A 17,736-nucleotide genomic window follows, 5' to 3' on the forward strand; every position below is an offset into this window, starting at 1 on the left:
GCTTAGCAAAAGACAGCAGGATTTTGTCTTAGGGAAGCATTTCAGGTCTTCTCATCATTGACTTGGGTTTTCTTCGATGCGTACAGTATTTTGGAAGAATTTTTATTCATAGTTGACACTATTTTAACTATGCTAAACACCTACCCAAATATTCTAGCTCTAACTTCTCAGTAAAGTTCTATTCTTACATTTAAACAGTTACTCATAGGAAATTTGCACTTGGGAAGAACATTTCACCTTAAGTGAATCAATAGGTATTTTTTGAGCAGCTATTATATATCTAACATTATGAGTAATCTAGAAGAAGCATTAGATGTCACCCCTGCTCTTAAGGACCATAAACTGAAACTGGGCAGAAAAAAACCAAAGTACACTCACTTGGGATTCACTTGTTGAGGGCCTGTTTGTGTGGGACACCATAAAGCCTGAGGGGTAGTGTGGCGATCTATCCCAATTGTCCAGAAACTGTCCTATTTATACATGTTGTAGGAGTAATTATTAATATCAGTCCTTCTGACCTTTAAGAGTGTCCTAGTTTGGATGATAGTTTATAAGGTTGCCTTAACGATGGAGAATGGCAGGGTTTAGGTATCCTCACCCATGGGAATCAAGTCAACAGAGGAAATTACCATAGCAACTAGGAATCCTGATGATTAGTGCTTTGCTAGTCCAGAAATAGACATCGTCACACCCTGGACATCTTTTAGTTTGGATGAGGCGATTCCTTTCATTAGCTGAGATATTTGTATGGGCTATGTTGTGGTGTTGGCTGAATCTAACGCCAACGGTTCTTTTCTCCAGGTTAAAATTCTGATCAGCATTCATGTCTCTGAGATGGGATTAATCTATTGCTGAGACATGTCAGGTCTGTCTTCCATGGGAAATAGATCAAGAAGAGGCCTTAAAGAATCGGCAGCGAGGAAACTGAAGCAGCTTGTGTAGTTCACATAAGCAAAAGGGGCCTGAGGTCTCATGAGCTCGGCTCAACAGCCATGCCTGAGTGTCTCTACAAGCCAAGGACTGGGCCTTTAGTCAACAGGGCAGAAGGAATTTTATGAGCAATGCCCAGAGGTAGGAGATAGCGTGGGTTATGTGGGGACTGCCGAGCAACTTGGCATCTGTGGACGGTGAGTCAGCGGGAGGCAGTGGATCCTGCTGTGGAGGCTGTGGAGGTGGGCAGAAGCCAGATGATGGAGAACCTACATCAAGCAATGTCGTGGTTTTTAAGTTTCGAAAGGAAATGGTACCTCAGCTATAGCTCCACCCCTAGGGCTCTGACTCCCCGGGCAGCTGCCACACGTGCCACAACATGATCTCTTTGTCATGGTTCCCCCTTATCTCTGAAAATCCCCTCTGCCCCCTCCAGGTCTCCGTCCACATGCATGCTGCACGCACGTGCTGTAGCACTTGGCAGTGCTGATGAAACAGTTTCTGGAGATCCAGGACAAACAATGCTGGCTCGGAGGGAACACCCAGCCCTGGGCAGACATCCCCGTGTTTGGTGTCCCCTCTGGGTGCCACAGATGAATTAGGGCAGCCAGGACAATTGATTCACTGGGTCAAGGTAGTGCTGGTGTTTATGTTCTTCCTGAGTGTGCAGCAGGTGCTGACAATGCTGGCCAGGCACTGAAGATCCTGCTGGGTCCTTTGATCATTTGTCCCATGGGTGGACTTGGATGGCCTCAAAGGCCATCTGACCAGCTTGGTGTCCCACCCCCAAGCTGGATCCTGAGTCCCTCCTGCTCTAAACTGCAGTGTGCAAATCAGGTGATCTTGTTTACCTTGGCAGCGTAAGTTGTTGGCAACAGAAGCAGAGCAGTAGGAATTGGTGTGTCAATACAAGAAGTTAAAGAAAAAAAGGGCTCATGCTAGCTTGGAATGAGCAAGTAGAATCCACCAAAACGGCAAAATGTAAAGCTAGCATGAAGAACTGTGAGGGGGTGGGGCTCCTGGGTGGCTCAGTCAGTTGAATGTCTGACTCTTGATTTCTGCTCATGTCATGATCCCAGGGTTGTGGGATCGAGCCCCGAGTCTGGTTCTGTGCTGAGTGTGGCACCTGCTTAACATTCTCTCTCTTCCTCTCCTTCTGCTCCTCTGCCCTGATTGCTCTCTCTCTCTCTCTCTCTCTCTGCAAAAAGAAAAACAAAACAAACAAACAAAAAAAACAAAACTGTGAGAGGGACATGGCAACAAGGATTTTGTTGAAATAAGACAATTATTAAGAAATAGACAACCGGGGCGTGTGGGTGGCTCCGTCAGATGGGCCTCTGACTTCAGCTCAGGTTTGTGAGTTTGAGCCCTGCGTAGGGCTCTGCGCTGACAGCTCGGAGCCTGGAGCCTGCTTCGGATTCTGTGCCTCCCTCTCTCTCTGCCCCTCCCCCACTCACGCTCTGTCTCTCTCCATTTCTCAAAAGTAAATAAATGTTAAAAAAATTTTTTGTAAAAAAGAAATAGACAACCAAGAGCTTTTAAAATCAAGGGCAGATGTTTGTTTTTCAGTTTGCTAGACATAAAGTCTAAGCACGATATCTTCAAGAAACATCTCTTTTAGGTACAAGGGGTGTTTTCTTTTCTCTTTTTTATTTTTTTTTTTAAGTTTTTATTAAAAAAATTTTTTTTACATTTATTTATTTTTGAGAAACAGAGTGAGACAAAGCGTGAGCAGAGGAGGGGCAGAGACAGAAGGAGACACAATCTAAAGCAGGCTCCAGGCTCTGAGCAAGCAGTCAGCACAGAGCCTGATGTGGGGCTCGAACCCACGAACTGTGAGATCATGACCTGAGCTGAAGTCAGACGCTCAACCGACTGAGCCACCCAGGTGCCCCTTAAGTTTTTATTTTTAAGTAATCTCTTAAAACCAACGTGGGCCTTGAAATCACAACCCCGAGATCAAGGGTCACATGCTCTACCAACTGAGTCAGCCAGGCGCCCTCCAAGGAGGGTTTTCTTAAAGATGCATGAAACATTTTCCCTTCACTAACTCACTTAAACATGCTTCTTCAGTCACTACTTTTCTTCTCCATGGCAAGCGTCTAATCAGTGTTCATTTGGTGAAGGATCAATGACGAACCAACGGAGTGTGGAGAGGCATTCCCCTTCTTTGAGGATTATTGGGATGCCAACAGATGGAAACCAGAACAGGTCCATGAGGCTACTGGGCGGACACTCATGGCCTCTCTGGCCCAGGCCAGTGCCGATCACTTCATCCCAAATGTCTTGAGGAGTAAGTTCTGAACTGGACACCGACTCTGATTATTTTTAACTCTGATGCTCACAGAAGAGAAGTCTAACTTAACAACTCTGTGAAGTTTAAATCCATGTTTCGCTGTCATTGACACTGGTGCTGCTCTAAATGTCTGTCCCCGGTGACAGGAGGGGGTTGGTCCAGAATGTAACTCAGTGCACTGCTTCCTCCGTGGAGCTAGTGAAGCTTTCCGGAGCGCACGGGCTGAGGCGTAGTGTTCTTAGTGAGGAGTCTGGCCTGCAATACAGCTCAGTCTCCTCCCCCTGACTCTGCAGACTGGCACAGTGTTACTGTCACTTATGTCATCTTTACAATGTATAAATTATTAAGAAGCTGTCTTCATTTAAAAATGATGAATTTTAGGGGAGTCTGGGTGGCTCAGTCAGTTAAGAGTCCGACTTTGGCTCAGGTCATGATCTCACGGCTTGTGAGTTCGAGCCCCACGTCGGACTCTGTGCTGACAGCTCGGAGCCTGGAGCCTGCTTTGGATTCTGTGTCTCCCTTTCTCTCTGCCCCTCCCCTGCTCACGTTCTGTCTCCCTCTGTCTCTCAAAAATAAATAAGTTAAAAAAAATTTTTAAATGATGAATTTTAAAACAAGTTCAAATTTACAGAAAAGTTACAAGAGTAGAACAAAGAACTGTACACCTTTCACCCGAGACCCTTTCACCCATGATGTGCTTGCAAGTGGAGTCCAATTCTCGATCACGTGGTCTAGTCTCTCTATACCTGGAATGCCTGTCTGATCCTTGACCTTTATGACCCTGAGCTTCGGTTTGCCCCGTGCTTCCTTGTGACTAGCCCCACATTATGCACTTTGAGCAAGAACATCACAAAAGTGATATTGTGTTCTTATGGCCCCCTAGGAAGTGGCCCCTGATGTCACTTTGTCCCATTAACTTTGTGTCCCAGTGGTAGCTTTGATCACCTGATGAAGAAAGCGTCTGCCCCATTTTTCCACTTAAACTTATTTTTTCTTTTGTAATGAACAAGAATTGTAATGATTCATTCTACTTTCAGCTACTAGTTTTAGCACCCCCTCTACTTCCTTGCCTGATTTATTATCACCGTGGTGTTTGCCAACTAAAAAAATGTCTAATTGTATCATTTCTTACACATTTATTAGTTGGCATTCTACTGGAAGCAAGAACTTTCTCATCTCCCATTCTTAAGTTCATTCATTTGCTTACAAACAAATAAGTTATTATTCACTATAATCTATTATTCAATGGGTTATAATCTATTATTGTCATTAATTATTTTGACGCTCAGAGTGACCCAGTTTTTAAATTTTTTTCTTAACGTTTGTTTATTTTTTGAGAGAGAGAGAGAGAGAGAGAGAGAGAGATGGAGTGTGAGCAGGGGAGGAGCAGAGAGAGGGAGACACAGAATCCGAAGCGGGCTCCGGGCTCCGAGCTGAGCTGTCGGCGCAGAGCCTGGTGCAGGGCTCGAACCCACGGACTGCGAGATCATGGCCTGAGCCGAAGTTGGATGCTTAACTGACTGAGCCACCCAGGTGCCCCCAGATTGACCCAGGTTTTGACACCAGAAGTCCCACGGACCTGGCTTCTGTGTCCTTTTGACTTGTGTCCATCATTCTCAAGCACGTTTTCTGCAACAAGTTGCTCCCGGCTTACTTTGTAGTTTCCCTGCCCCAGGTCTGAGTCAGCTGGTTCTCTACGAGACCTCAATTCCTTTTCCTGGAGAGTGATATTTAGAAGGCAAGATCTGGGTGCTAAGTGTGCCTTTTGCTACTGGAGTGTTGTTTCTCATAGGCCGTCTCAGCAGACAGAACTCAGGAATACACGTACAGTAAAACCCTGGACTGCGAGTAACTTGCTCTGTAAGTGTTCCTCAAGACGAGAAAACATCTCTAATAAATCTCAACTTGATAAATGAGCGATGTCTTGCAGTATGGGTAGTATGTGACACCAAAGGTCACATGATCACAACTGAGCCAGTGGTTCTTGAAATTCACTTTGACGTACAAGTGCTTTGGACTACAAGCATGTTTCTGGAACAAATTATGGTCACAAACCAAGGTTTTACTGTATTTTTATATATACACGCACACATACCCACATATGTATGTATGCACACCTACCTTTACATCTATGTTTCCTTCTGTTTCTCTGGGGCCCATACTATCCTTAGTATGTTCACCTGCTCAATTCCCCTGTATTCAGCCACTCCCCCAGCTATGTGAGGCTGCCTCTCTGCCATGCTCTGACACTGTCCTTGTAAACGTTGTCATTACTAGCCGTCACCAGCTGCCCCTGTCACCTTATTCCAATACCATCCTTGCCCAGGCCCTGTTACCCCCTGCTTGCACCTGCCCCATGACTGTTGGACTAAATTAGAAAGAAGAGGAAGGGAGCCAAATTTGTGTTCTTAATTAGAAGAAAAACTATCAAAGGCTCAATTGCAACAATCTGCAATAGTTACTTCTTGGTTCACTGATGCACCTTAAGAGTTAACTGTGAGACAACCCATCTACCTGTATGGTACGAATACTGACATGAAGGGGTCATATGTGTCTCTAAATCTACGTCGGAACTGTAATTATAGCCAGGTGGGTGGGAGGAGGTCGTGTTGTGATTCTGTGGTGCATTTGGCCTATAGCAGCAGGAATAGGGTTGTCGACACTGATTTTAACGTTGCTAAATCAGCAGAATGCATTTCAACTGGTCTAGACATGCCTCGTTTCTAATGAGAGAAGAACAAAAACAAACAATTGACTTTTCAGTAGTTCTCACCAAGAGGTTATATACCAAGCATCCTCAAGGCGGTATTGACATCTGTTGAAATGAGCACCGGAAAAATAAATGTGTTCTGATAGTCAGGATGATGGTTACCTAATGATGAACTCACATTTCCTGTCACTTGGGCAATAAGTATTTGCTGGCCCTTCCAAGTTGGTTGTAAGCTCCTTAAGGGCAAGGGGCAGGATGGTACACTTGGGCAATCACCCACCCACAGTGACTTGTAGTTAGTGTCTGGTTAGGAGTTGATGGCTCAAGGTTTTTTGTTTTGTTTTTTCTCCCAGCTAGATTGTTCATCATAACATTGAGTTAGGACTCATGTCTGTTTTTCTGTAGTATTCTGGTCACCTCCATTGTCTACATTTTAGATAGGAACTGAAATCTATAAACTCCTGAGCTGATTAAGGGAGTCAGAGGCCGAGGTAAAGCCCTCCTTGCCTCCCTCCCTGCCTCTGATATATAGGCTGGTAGGATTCAGGCAGGAATGACCCTGATCTAGATGGTCAAATGGCCCTGCTGTGAATTGTGCTACTTCAAGTTCAGAGCCGAGTAGCAGGACATCCAGGCTCCGTGCTTCTGCCTTTAACTCTCTGTTCAACTTCCCCCAAGTCTCCTAACCTCTCCAGCCTCATTGTCTGCATCCGCAAAACTGGAGGTTGGACATCATGATCTCTAACCGTCCGTGGTCCTACAGTTTTTTCACTCGGGCATTATGAAATACTGTGATTCATGGCCACATCCTGAACCACAGCGCAAAGGTGGCAAAGCGACAAGGAAAGCTAAGAGTGAAAAGTGCAGTCTATGATAACACTGCAAAGACCTTTCTCTGGATACTAGAATACAGACCTCTCTTTCTCAGTGTGTGTGTGTGTGTGTGTGTGTGTGTGTGTGTGTGTGTATGCGCACGCGCGCGTGCTTGCAATTACAGGAAAGAACAGCAGAACACTACCAGCAGCTGCTGCCGTAGATTCTTCTAAATTTTGTATGAAAAGACAATCCCTAGAATCACTAAAACAATTGTGAAAAAGAAGAGTAAAGTGGCAAGAATCACTCTACCTGATATTAGGTCTTACTGCAAAGCCACAGTCACTAAGGCTGTGTGGTATTGCCAGAGGCACAGGCGCGTACCCCAGTGGAACAGAATAGAGAACCCCCGCAAACACACCCAGCTGCCTTTGGGCCAAGATACAAGAGCAATCCCATGGAGGGAGGAAATTTTCCACAAAAGGTGCTGAAGCAAGTGGATTTCTGTGACGAGAAGAATGAGCCTGCTCCCAAGCCTCTCACCTTATACAAAAATTAACTCAAAATGAATCATATATTTAAATTTAAAACGTGAAACTATAAAACTTTTAGAAGAAAATATGGGGGAAAGTCTTTGGGATTTAGGGCTAGGCAGAGAATTCTCAGACTTGACATAAAAGCATCCCATAACTGATAAAAAGTTTTGTTTTGTTTTTTTTTTTGCTCTGAGAAAGTCCATGTGAAAAGGATGCAAAGGGAAGCTATTGATGAAGAGATAATATGTTCAAGCTACACATCTGACAAAGGGCTTATATCTGGAATATACAAAGAATTCTCAACACTCATCAGTTAAGAAACAAAAAACAAAAGTCTCTGAACAATCCAATTAGAAAAAGGGCAAAAGATATGAATGGACATTTCACCATAGAAGGTACATAGATGGGAACAGAGCCATCTATGAAAGGGCGTCCACCTTAATTAGCCATTAGGGCAGTGCGGACTAAAAGCACATGAGTTAGCACTATACGCCTCTCAGAATGGCTAAAATAAAAAATTGTGATGCCCCCATAAGATGATGAGGATGTGGAAAAATTGTGTACATTGCTGGTGGGATTGCAAAATGGTACAGCCACTCTGGAGAACCGTTTGTCAGTTTCTTACAAGGTGAAACATGGTGCTACCATATCACCCTGCAATTTCACACTCTTGGGCCATCATCCCAGATAAACAAAAACTTACGTTCAGGTAAGAAATCTGCACATGAATGTTCCTAACAGGTTTATTTGGAATCGCCCTAAACCAGAAGCAACTCAGTGCTCTTCAATGTATTAATTGTTCAGCAAACTGGAATGTCTATACCATGGAATACTCAGCAATAAAAAGTAACAAATTGATACATGGAACAAGTTGGGATGGATCTTCTGGGAAGTATGTAGAGTGGAAGCCAATCCCCAGAGGTTACATACCATATGATTCCATTTTTATAACATTCTCAAAAGTACAAAATTATAAATGATGGACGCCAGATTTGTGGTTGCCAGAGGTCAAGGCCCCAGCGGGATGGGGGTGGGGGAGCGGATGGGGAGAAGAGGGAGCAAGGCGGTGTGCCTATAAAAGGACGACATAAGAGGCCTTTGTGATGGAAGATATGTTCTACGTCTTGACCACATCAATGTCAGCATTCTGATTGTGACGTTGTATTATACTTATACCAGATGTTACCATTGGGGGAATTTTGGTAAACAGTACCCTGGCTCTCACTAGTTCTTAAAATTGCATGTGAATCTACAATGATCTCAAAATAACAAATTTAATTTTTTTAAAAAAAGAAACTTTAGTGCTTTCTGTCTGGGCTTAGTTTGATGCAAGTAAATGTAGTAAAAACATATGCCATTTAGGAGAAGAAAAGGCTAACATCACCATGGGAGGGACTTGGTGACAATGTTCTGTCTTTTTCTTTCTAGATTCCCCAGAGCACTTGGCCCCAACTACAGCCTTGCCCACAGAAGTGCTCAGTAATTTTGGGGGCGCCTGGGTGACTCGGTTAAGTGTCCAACTTCAGCTCAGGTCATGATCTCATGGTCAGTGAGTTCGAGCCCTGTGTCACTCTGTGCTGATAGCTCAGAGCCTGGAGCCTGCTTCGGATTCTGTGCTCCATCTCTCTCTGCCCCTCCCCTGCTCATGCTCTGTCTCTCTCTGTCTCTCAAAAATGAGTAAGTGTTAAAAAAAATTTTTTTTAAGAAAAAATAAAGAAGCGCTCAGTAATTTTGTTTTGTGTATGGAGTAGAAGTTGCCTTGTCAGGAAGTTTAATTTTTGTATGTAAATGTGAGACACATACCTACAAGAAAAGGCAACTCCAATGAGGTTCTTGTGAACAAGACAGTGATTTTTTTGTGTGTGAAGGAGGATAATAATTATCTCTGATAGCATAACCAAAACATAACCAAGCCCTTTTGCAGAATATGGGGTTAAATTGTTGTGTTTTGCTCCCATAGAAATTTTGTTTGTCAGCTTGCTTTTGTTTTCTTTTACAGGATATCCTTGAACTACATTCACTAGCATAGGAAGCAGGAGGCTTATAACTTCTGCGCTCTCAGGAAAAGTTTCTCACCCTTTATTTCTGGGCCACAGGGCTCTTAGGAAGTGCCCCAGGAGTCCAGGGAGGGGATATGGGCATGGTTCCCTGCTTCTGGCAATTTCCACCTTGGGCAGCTCCTTTTCCATCTATTTTGTAAATTGCATTCCCATAATATTTGGCTTAAGAACAGATTTCAATGCTTCGTTATACATTTGAAAAGCGCCAGGGCTCCTGACTGAGGTGGCTGTTCCTCAGGGCTGGAGCCTCTCCGCATTCCCTGTCTGGGGAGATAGCAGGGACACTGAGCAGATGAGGAGTGAGGGATGCTGGGAGGGGGAGAAGAACCAACGCCTTGTGTCAAATGCTTTCCTTTCTTGATCTGGCTACTGCAGGCAGTGGAATTCATTCAGTGCTGCCCTCAGTCCTGGCCAGAACCAAGAACGCCTCTCCTGAAGCTTTGGGGCAGAAACTCCCCTTGTGAGAACAGAGAAATGAGCTGGTGCGAAAGGCATTTTTGGACAGAAAATATTTTTTCTTTGATTTTTCTTTTCAGAGTGTGTGTGTGTGTGTGTGTGTGTGTGTGTGTGTGTGTGTAATAATTATGCATGAGTAATATAAAGCATGAGGATTCAAGGTGGAGAGGTGATTGATCAGCTGATGGAAAAGCTACTGGAGAATTCAAATGAACAAATGCTTTGTCACATGAGCAAATGTGCAAAACAGTCTGCACAAAAAATTTACGAAAATATTTGGGGGGGTGTTTCAGTGTTTCGATCATGGATTAATGGGAAATGATTAATAATACAATACTTTTTTAATAACATGGTATGATAGTAGGATGAGTGAAATGTCACCTAGCTAGCTCCACCTTCAAATGGGACCAAGGTGTCTCCCAAAGGGCAATTAACTAGGTGGCCCTGGAGGTGGCCCCGGTGGAAGAAGTAAGTCATTTCTCTTTCTCATCAACTGTAACAGCACAGGTTGTGATGTGTGGTGTCCCTACTTTCTCTGAAAGAGGGGTGAACCCTGGAAAGCCTCACCGCCCCCCCACTAGTTCCCTTTGGGTATACTGGGGCTTTGTAGAAACCTTTCCAAGTCCCCACAGCACTAACATGAAGGTTTTCTCAGCAGACCTTCCTTCAGTTCTGGCTAAAGGTCAACACCAGCAGGAGGAGGTGACAGATTTAAAAGAAAGATCATGTGGGCCAGCAGGACGGGAGGCCCAGGATGCTTTGGAGATGAATTTCCACCTCCTTCATTTCTGTGCTTCTTAAGGCCTCTTGAACTTTATGGGCCAGAGAAAGATGAGCTGAGACCATGTCGTTGGCAAAATTCCCAGGAGCACTTCTGTGTTACTTTCTGGGGACCAGGGCTTGCATGACTGCTAGATTCAGCCTCTGTCTCTGTCACGGTAAACCAGTTTCTCAGGGAGTCTGTCATGCCCTATTTGGTGGGGACGACGGGGAGGGGAGAGAGAGGTAGTAAGACAGAAGTCCAAACCGTGAATAACCCCTTTCCTCTTTGGATTGACTGGAGTTTCCAGAGGGCTTTTGGCCCTCAGCGCTACAATTAGGAAACAGAAAACCCAACCAACAAAAACACATCTAAACCACAGACAAAATCACCACTCTGTTGTAACCCATCCAAAAAAAAAAAAAAGCACTATCCAGCCAGAACTGATTTGAGCCCACGGCTGGGTTTTCTGAGCTCCCCAAAGGTCTGAGAAGATCCCCAGGCCCAGGCCAGGTGAGCACTGTCAGGGCTCACTCCAGGGTTTGCCGGGGCTTGCTCCCCACTCATGCTGAGTGCTCCATGATAATTCATAGCACCTCTGCTCCTTTTTTTTTTTTTTAATATTTATCTATTTTTTGAGAGAGAAAGACAGAGTGTGAGCAGGGGAGGGGCAGAGAGAGAGGGAGACACAGAATCTGAAGCAGGCTCCAGGCTCTGAGCTGTCAGCAAAGAGCCCGATGTGGGGCTCAGACTCACAAGCTGTGAGATCGTGATCTGAGCCGAAGTCAGACACTTAACTGACTGAGCCACCCAGGTGCCCCACCTCTGCTCCTTCTTAAAAGCATTCCCATTTGGGCCATAAACTATATGGTCTCTAAGTGAACACATGGAGAAGTGGACTCCAGGCCTCAGCCCTGGGTCTGTGTGTCCACTCTGAAGCCTCACTCTCCCTCGGGGGCTCTTCTGTCAGGGCCAGCAAACTACAGCCAGCAGTTCGAGTCTAGCCCTTGGCCTGATTCCGTATTACTGTACGGGCCCGCAGCTCAGAATGGCTCTTACATTTGTAAAGTTTTGTTTTTTGTTTTTGTTTTGGAAGAATATGTGATAGAGGCTGCATGCAGCCCAAAACGCCTAAAATCGTCACTCCCTGGCCAATTCCAGAAAAAGGTGGCCCAGCCCCTGCTCTAACCTTCTCGTCTTGCAGTTGGCGGTGAAGGGCCAGGATCCTGGATCATTGTTAACGTTTTCGACCCCAAGGAAAATGACCGTCATGCCTCCTCATCTTACTGCTGCCAAGTTCGAGTCCAGCGGAGGGCCTGATGCTACGGAGACACATCGGTAAGTTTGGGAATGATGCCAACTGAACATGTCACCTACCAGAGAATCCCATGTGGACATAGACCACCATGGAGATTCCCTCTCTCTCTCCTCGCCAAGGCTCCTAATGGCAAAGGGAGGGGAAGGAGGGTTAGAGCCTTGCTGTGCTACCACATGGCTTCCACTCCGGTGGAAGTCAATGCTGAGGCCGCCAGTCCTGCCCGTCAGCGACAGCGCCTCCATAGCCACACACCCCTTTGGTGGTTTCTTGCCACCGATCACACCCACTTGGGCCCTTGGATACTCAAATCACGTGCTGTTTGCATTTATGCTTGCTCGTGGCCTGTGGGCCTCGTGGGTGCTGAGGAAGCCTTTGGGAGGGACATGCCATTTGCATCTAAAGACGTGTTCACTCCTCCCCAGTTTTCTGCATCTCTCCAATCTGAGGGACTTCTTTTCAGAATGACCTCTAGTCTCAGTTCTGTGAGAGTGACTCTAGTGTTACGGGGAGAATTCTTGGAAAAAGAATAAAGGACCCATGTGGTCATCCATGGCGTTACCACTGAGTGGGTATGTGACTTTAGGAAACACACCCAGGGCCTTCATACCTTTTACCCATGAAAACGAGCTGGTGTCTCTTCAGCTTGAACACGGGTGTTATGAAGTCCAAGCTGTTGTCTGGAATGCTATTCGTTCCTGTGATTCTTATGAAGAATGTAGGCAGCATACATGGTATTTCTCACAAGTTTATATTTAGGAGCATTTTTCAAAAGAACGTGTTGGCTGGCTCCTAAGTACTCAGTATCGTTATCCTTAACCTTATCCCTGCTGGAAACACTCAGAGCCCCTTCAGGAGAGCACATGACAGGGGGACGGCAGAGTCAAGGCCAGAGCCCAGGCTTCTCGAATCCTAATACTGACACACAGCATAACCCACGGCTTTTCTTGGCTATGAGAGGATTCACCTTGAACATGAATGTCTCTTACAGGGTTTGGGTAGAAGCAGCATCTAGCACCACCTTGCACATGATAGATAAGCAGTAAATGTTCAGAGTAATTCAGGACTGGGTGTTTGCTATTCTGGGGACACTGCCCTAGAAGAGTGTTTTGTTCTGTTGTTGTTAATTTCCTCCAGCCATCTCGGAGCTGTCTGTCTCCTAAGTTAGACTTCTTTAAGGATTATGCAAACCATACTGAATCTCAAATAGACATTGATAGAAACCACTGTTACTTTCCTCCCCCTGCCCATTTCTGCGAAGGCCAATTGTGGGCAGTGCCTGGCAGTCTTGAGGAAGGCAGTTATGTGTGTAGGTCCTTTTTTGCGTTTATTTACTAGGTTCTGAGGTTTAACAGGCTCTACCTCCCCACTGCAGAACCCCACTGCCTTCTGCAGTGCGGCACAGCCCGAGTTACAGGAAACATCTGGCAACAATTTGCCTCTCCCTCTGTCCCATCTTCTGAACTTTGAAATAAAATGTCCCTAGAAATCTTTTTTTTTTTTTAATGTTTTATCATTTATATTTGAGAGAGAGACAGAATGCGAGCAGGGAGGGGCAGAGAGAGAGACGCACACACCCAGAATCCAAAGCAGCTCCAGGCTCTAAGCCGTCAGCACAGAGCCCGACGTGGGGCTTGAACTCACAAGCTGTGAGATCATGACCTGAGCTGAAGTCAGATGCTTAACCAACTGAGCCACCCAGGCACCCCAAAACGTCCCTGGAAATCTTACTTAGGGCGAATGTCTGACACCCAAAGGAGAAGAGGTCCCACCAGGAGCTGGTCCGTTTTGCTGGTTATAGTTTGAGTAAGTAGTTACAAGCTACCATGGGCATTTACAGTTTTTCCACCTTTAAAAACAGTAAACCAAAGGGGCGCCTGGATGGCTCAGTTGGTTAAGCATCCAACTTCGGCTCAGGTCATGATCTCATACTTTGTGAGTTCGAGCCCCACATTGGGCTCTCTGCTGTCTGTGCAGAGCCCGCTTCAGATCCTGTGTCTCCCTCTCTCTCTGCCCCTGCCCTGTGTGCTCTCTCTCTCAAAACAAAACAAACAAAAAAACCCCACACATTAAAAAAAAAAAACAGTAAAACCAAAAATATGCTTCAAGAGCAAATGAGAGGGTAGGAGACATGCCCTCAGATCAGTAAAAATGGGTTCCGAACAACACTGGCCCTGTGCTTCTTCCCTAGCACTTATTTCTGTCACTATGACCAGCTTTCACTGCTGTGACAACTTCAAAAGCAATTACCACCCTTACCACCCTTCCTGTGTGTCTCACAGCTTTTCAACTCAGCCGCTGATTGCAGTCCATCCCTCTGGAAACCTATATTCTGTATGTCGAAACATACAGATTGAAAATAATTCTCCCCAGGGGTGCCTGGCTGGCTCAGTTGGTAGAGTGTGCAACTCTCGCTCTTGGGGTTTTGAGTTCAAGACCCACGTTGGGCATAGAACTTGAAAGGAAGGAAGGAAGGAAGGAAGGAAGGAAGGAAGGAAGGAAGAAAGGAAGAAAGAAAGAAAGAAAAGAAAATCATAAAAAAAATTCTCAGCCTCTAACTGACTCCCAGAATAGAGTCAGTTTTAAAATAGAACAGTTTCAGTTTTGTTTTTTCTACCTTTATTATATTTTCGCATTTGAGATACAGACAACCTACTCTCTTACACCACACAAAAGACACCCATTCTTGTGATTTTAAAGTGCATCCCCCCTTTAACTTTGTGTACAAAAATATTTATTTTTTTAAAACATGCAGACGTTTCACGACAAGGCACTTTTAGGCATCGAATGAAGACAAGCCTTCCATTTTACATTCACACTGAAGTAAAAGTGAGCCACAGTCATCGCAGCTGCCCTCCTGGGGGTCCTCACGGGTCCAGAGGTCTCTGGGATCAGATCACCCAAACTGCAAAAACATTCACAGCTTTACAACTTGGGCCGACGAGCTTGACGACCATGGCAAGGCAAAGGCACGTGTAACCACAGCCGAACTTCCCGGTCAGAAAGTGCACAGAACCTGCCAGAAAGTCTCCCAGGACCCTGTAAGGTCCCATTATGCTCATGACTTTTTACTCCCAGTATCAGTGATGGGCGCCTCCCAGAGCAGAGGGCCACGAATCCAGGGGAGGAATTTTACAGGAGGAAACAGGTGGACGACACTCAAGGTTTTCGTTCACTTCACAGAGAGGGAAGAGCCCAGAAAACAGGGCACTTTTAAAAAATGAGCTGACGCTTTTTTGGTTTATAAACATAATATACAACCCATTTAACATCCAAGTGACTACAAGCAATGCTTGTTTTTAAAATGCAAATTATATGCAAGGATCAAAACCACAAAAACATTCTTTTAGCAGTTCACAATTTACACCTTTAAAAAAACGTTGAAAAGAGTAATGTTTTGCCACAGTTAAAATTAAATCTTAGAGGAAAAATAAATTCTACCTTGACTCTGAAATGGTTTTAATTTCTGGAGAACTACGTAAACTCCCCTAATTTCTCACCAGTTCCCCTACCATAAGAATACTTAAAAAAAGAAAGAGAAAAGAAACCCATTCAAATGCTCCATACCTTCCAAGAAACACTGAAAGCTTATTTATTACGTATCTTTCTATAGTCCAGCTTATTTATTGCACCTAATTTGCCAATGCTTCCCAGGGTATTTGGGAAATAAATAGGAAACGAAACGGAGCTGGTTCTCCATTTCTGGGCGGGAGGCTGGTCCTTTGGGGACAACCTTGGGAAGGGCACTGGGGCTGGGGGACGTTGGTCACCATAACCGACAGCTGTCTGAGGGTCAAACCCCCAAGTCAGGCTGCAATGACGTCTCCAACTAAGAAACTTGTCACTGTGTGTGGACCTATTTACTGATGGTGAGCTCTGAAAGAAGGAGAGGTTCTGTTGAAGCAGGTCCCGGGGCCATCCGTGGATATCCTGGGACAGAACTGGGCCAAAGGGAAATGGACTGACGGCTGAATAAAGACAGTACAACTGTTCAGAGGCCCCTTGCTCAGTGAAATGACTGACAGGGAACTGCATTCTCTCGTCAGGGGAGGGTCTTTGCAAGCAGGTGACGACTTGCCTGGGAGGCTGAGCATCCCAGGTGTACTGGCTGGGGGGGTTGCAACCAGTGCCCCCAGCAACAAAGCTGGGGTGAGCTGCCAGGAAAGAATGGTGGGGGGAGGGCTTATGGCTGTTTTAAGAGATACTGATTACTGAATTACCATATTTCAAATTTGACCCCGGAATGTCTGAAGATCACCATTACTGAAAAAACCAACGGGAGCCACCTGAGGCATTTTTCTTTTGCATAGAGAGTGATCTCGTTACCTTTAGTCTGGTAACATGTAAATGACAGTGCACCCTGTACCTTTCTGGACTGGACAGAGGTGGCCCAGGACTTCTTAAAATATATTCCCGACCTCTATGAAATCAGTTTTGCTTCCATTCGACTTTGATTTGCACTATCAATCGTGCTGGTCGCCAGATCCATAACAACAAAAGTGCCGTCTGTGTGCCTGATGTAAGATATGCTTAGAATAAAACACAGTTCTGCCCAAGTTCAGCACAAGACAAAAATGTGACTGTCCCATATACTGTATTACACAATCCCCGAGTCCTACCCACCTGGGAGAGGCATAAGCAATAAAGCACTAGGTCGCAGACTAGTAACAGCCAGTTTTAGGAACAAGAACTAACATCAACCACCACACCGCTTAAGAACATTTAAAAAGTCGAAATATGTTAAAGTTCAAAAAAGAAAGAAAAAAACAAAAACAAAAAAAAAACCCAACCACAAAACTCTAGGAGCCTGGACCCTCCATACCTGCCTGGCACCAATGGACAAAGCCACAGAAGCCAGGAGGTTTTTTTCTAATCCGTCTGGAACACTCAAGCCAAAGCGACTCCTCGCTTGCCAATGCCAGTAGCTGTGCCTCCGTGTCCAGGCAGCTGTGCACCCCTCTTCCTGCCTCACTTTACGCAGATCAGGCAAAAGGAAAACGAGACAGCCATTTAACTAAGCTCCAAAAACAAAAGCAAAACAGAAAAAAAAACCCAACCTTCTTCAAATACATATGTAAAAATATTTTTTAAACACCCCCAAGTACAAGCCAATCTTGCCCAAGAAAACTCACAGGCTCTGGGGATCCATCTGTCAATGAAAGTCCCAGGAGTCTCACATCAGTATGAACCGACAACTCTTAATGCATTAGTCCAATATGGTTAAGAACAAGTAACCTCTGATATTTCAGAGTCTCCAAACATGGAAAATAAAATGTGAGAACTTGGTGAGGTTTTTCTCCCTGATCCCTTTATGCACTTGCACTCCATAAATAAGAAGCCCCAGGTCACAGTCCCTGCGTGCTCGGAAAGAGGCCTGGGTGTCGCAGATCATGGTCAGCGTTAGACCAAACACCCACTGAAGGCTTTGAGGATAGATGGGATCTGCAAATCACAATGTCCTGAACACGGCAGGAAGGAGGGCTCTCGAGGAAAGGAGAGTCTCAAATCCCTTTGTGAAGAATGGGGTGCCTGCAAACCAGCGAGCAAGTTCAAACAAATCCTGTAATGGAGCCGTCTGGTGACTCAGGAGCGAGTACTTCGAAAGCTCCCCCAGACGCCAAGCGGACATGCTACCCGTGTCCCACCCAGACTGTCCTGCCTGTCACAGTCTGTAACCCAGCACTGGAGCCAGTTACTTTTGCTAACTGGGGCATCGTTCTCTGCTGGACGCTCTGTGGGGTCAGAAAGAGGAAATGCCTGTCTTCGGCACAGGCTAATTTGCCTTGCTTATCTTTTCCTCGGCATCAGATGAGCTGTGGACGATAATAAAATGCAAAAAAAAAAAAAAAAAAAAAAAAAA

The 17,736-nt window shown here is 45.3% G+C and overlaps 1 long non-coding RNA gene across 1 annotated transcript in view; it reads left to right on the top strand.

The window, feature by feature from the left end:
• The window catches only part of LOC121039775 (uncharacterized), a 156,594-nt gene that overhangs the window by 64,574 nt on the left and 74,284 nt on the right, over positions 1-17,736 (top strand). The window contains exon 4 of the long non-coding RNA XR_005794977.1: positions 11,766-11,899. This is a non-coding gene — a long non-coding RNA (uncharacterized LOC121039775). The remainder of the gene's footprint in view (positions 1-11,765; positions 11,900-17,736) is intronic.

Source organism: Herpailurus yagouaroundi, unplaced genomic scaffold (genome assembly GCF_014898765.1).
Source record: "Herpailurus yagouaroundi ecotype Mexico unplaced genomic scaffold, PumYag 181, whole genome shotgun sequence".
NCBI lineage: Eukaryota > Metazoa > Chordata > Mammalia > Carnivora > Felidae > Herpailurus > Herpailurus yagouaroundi.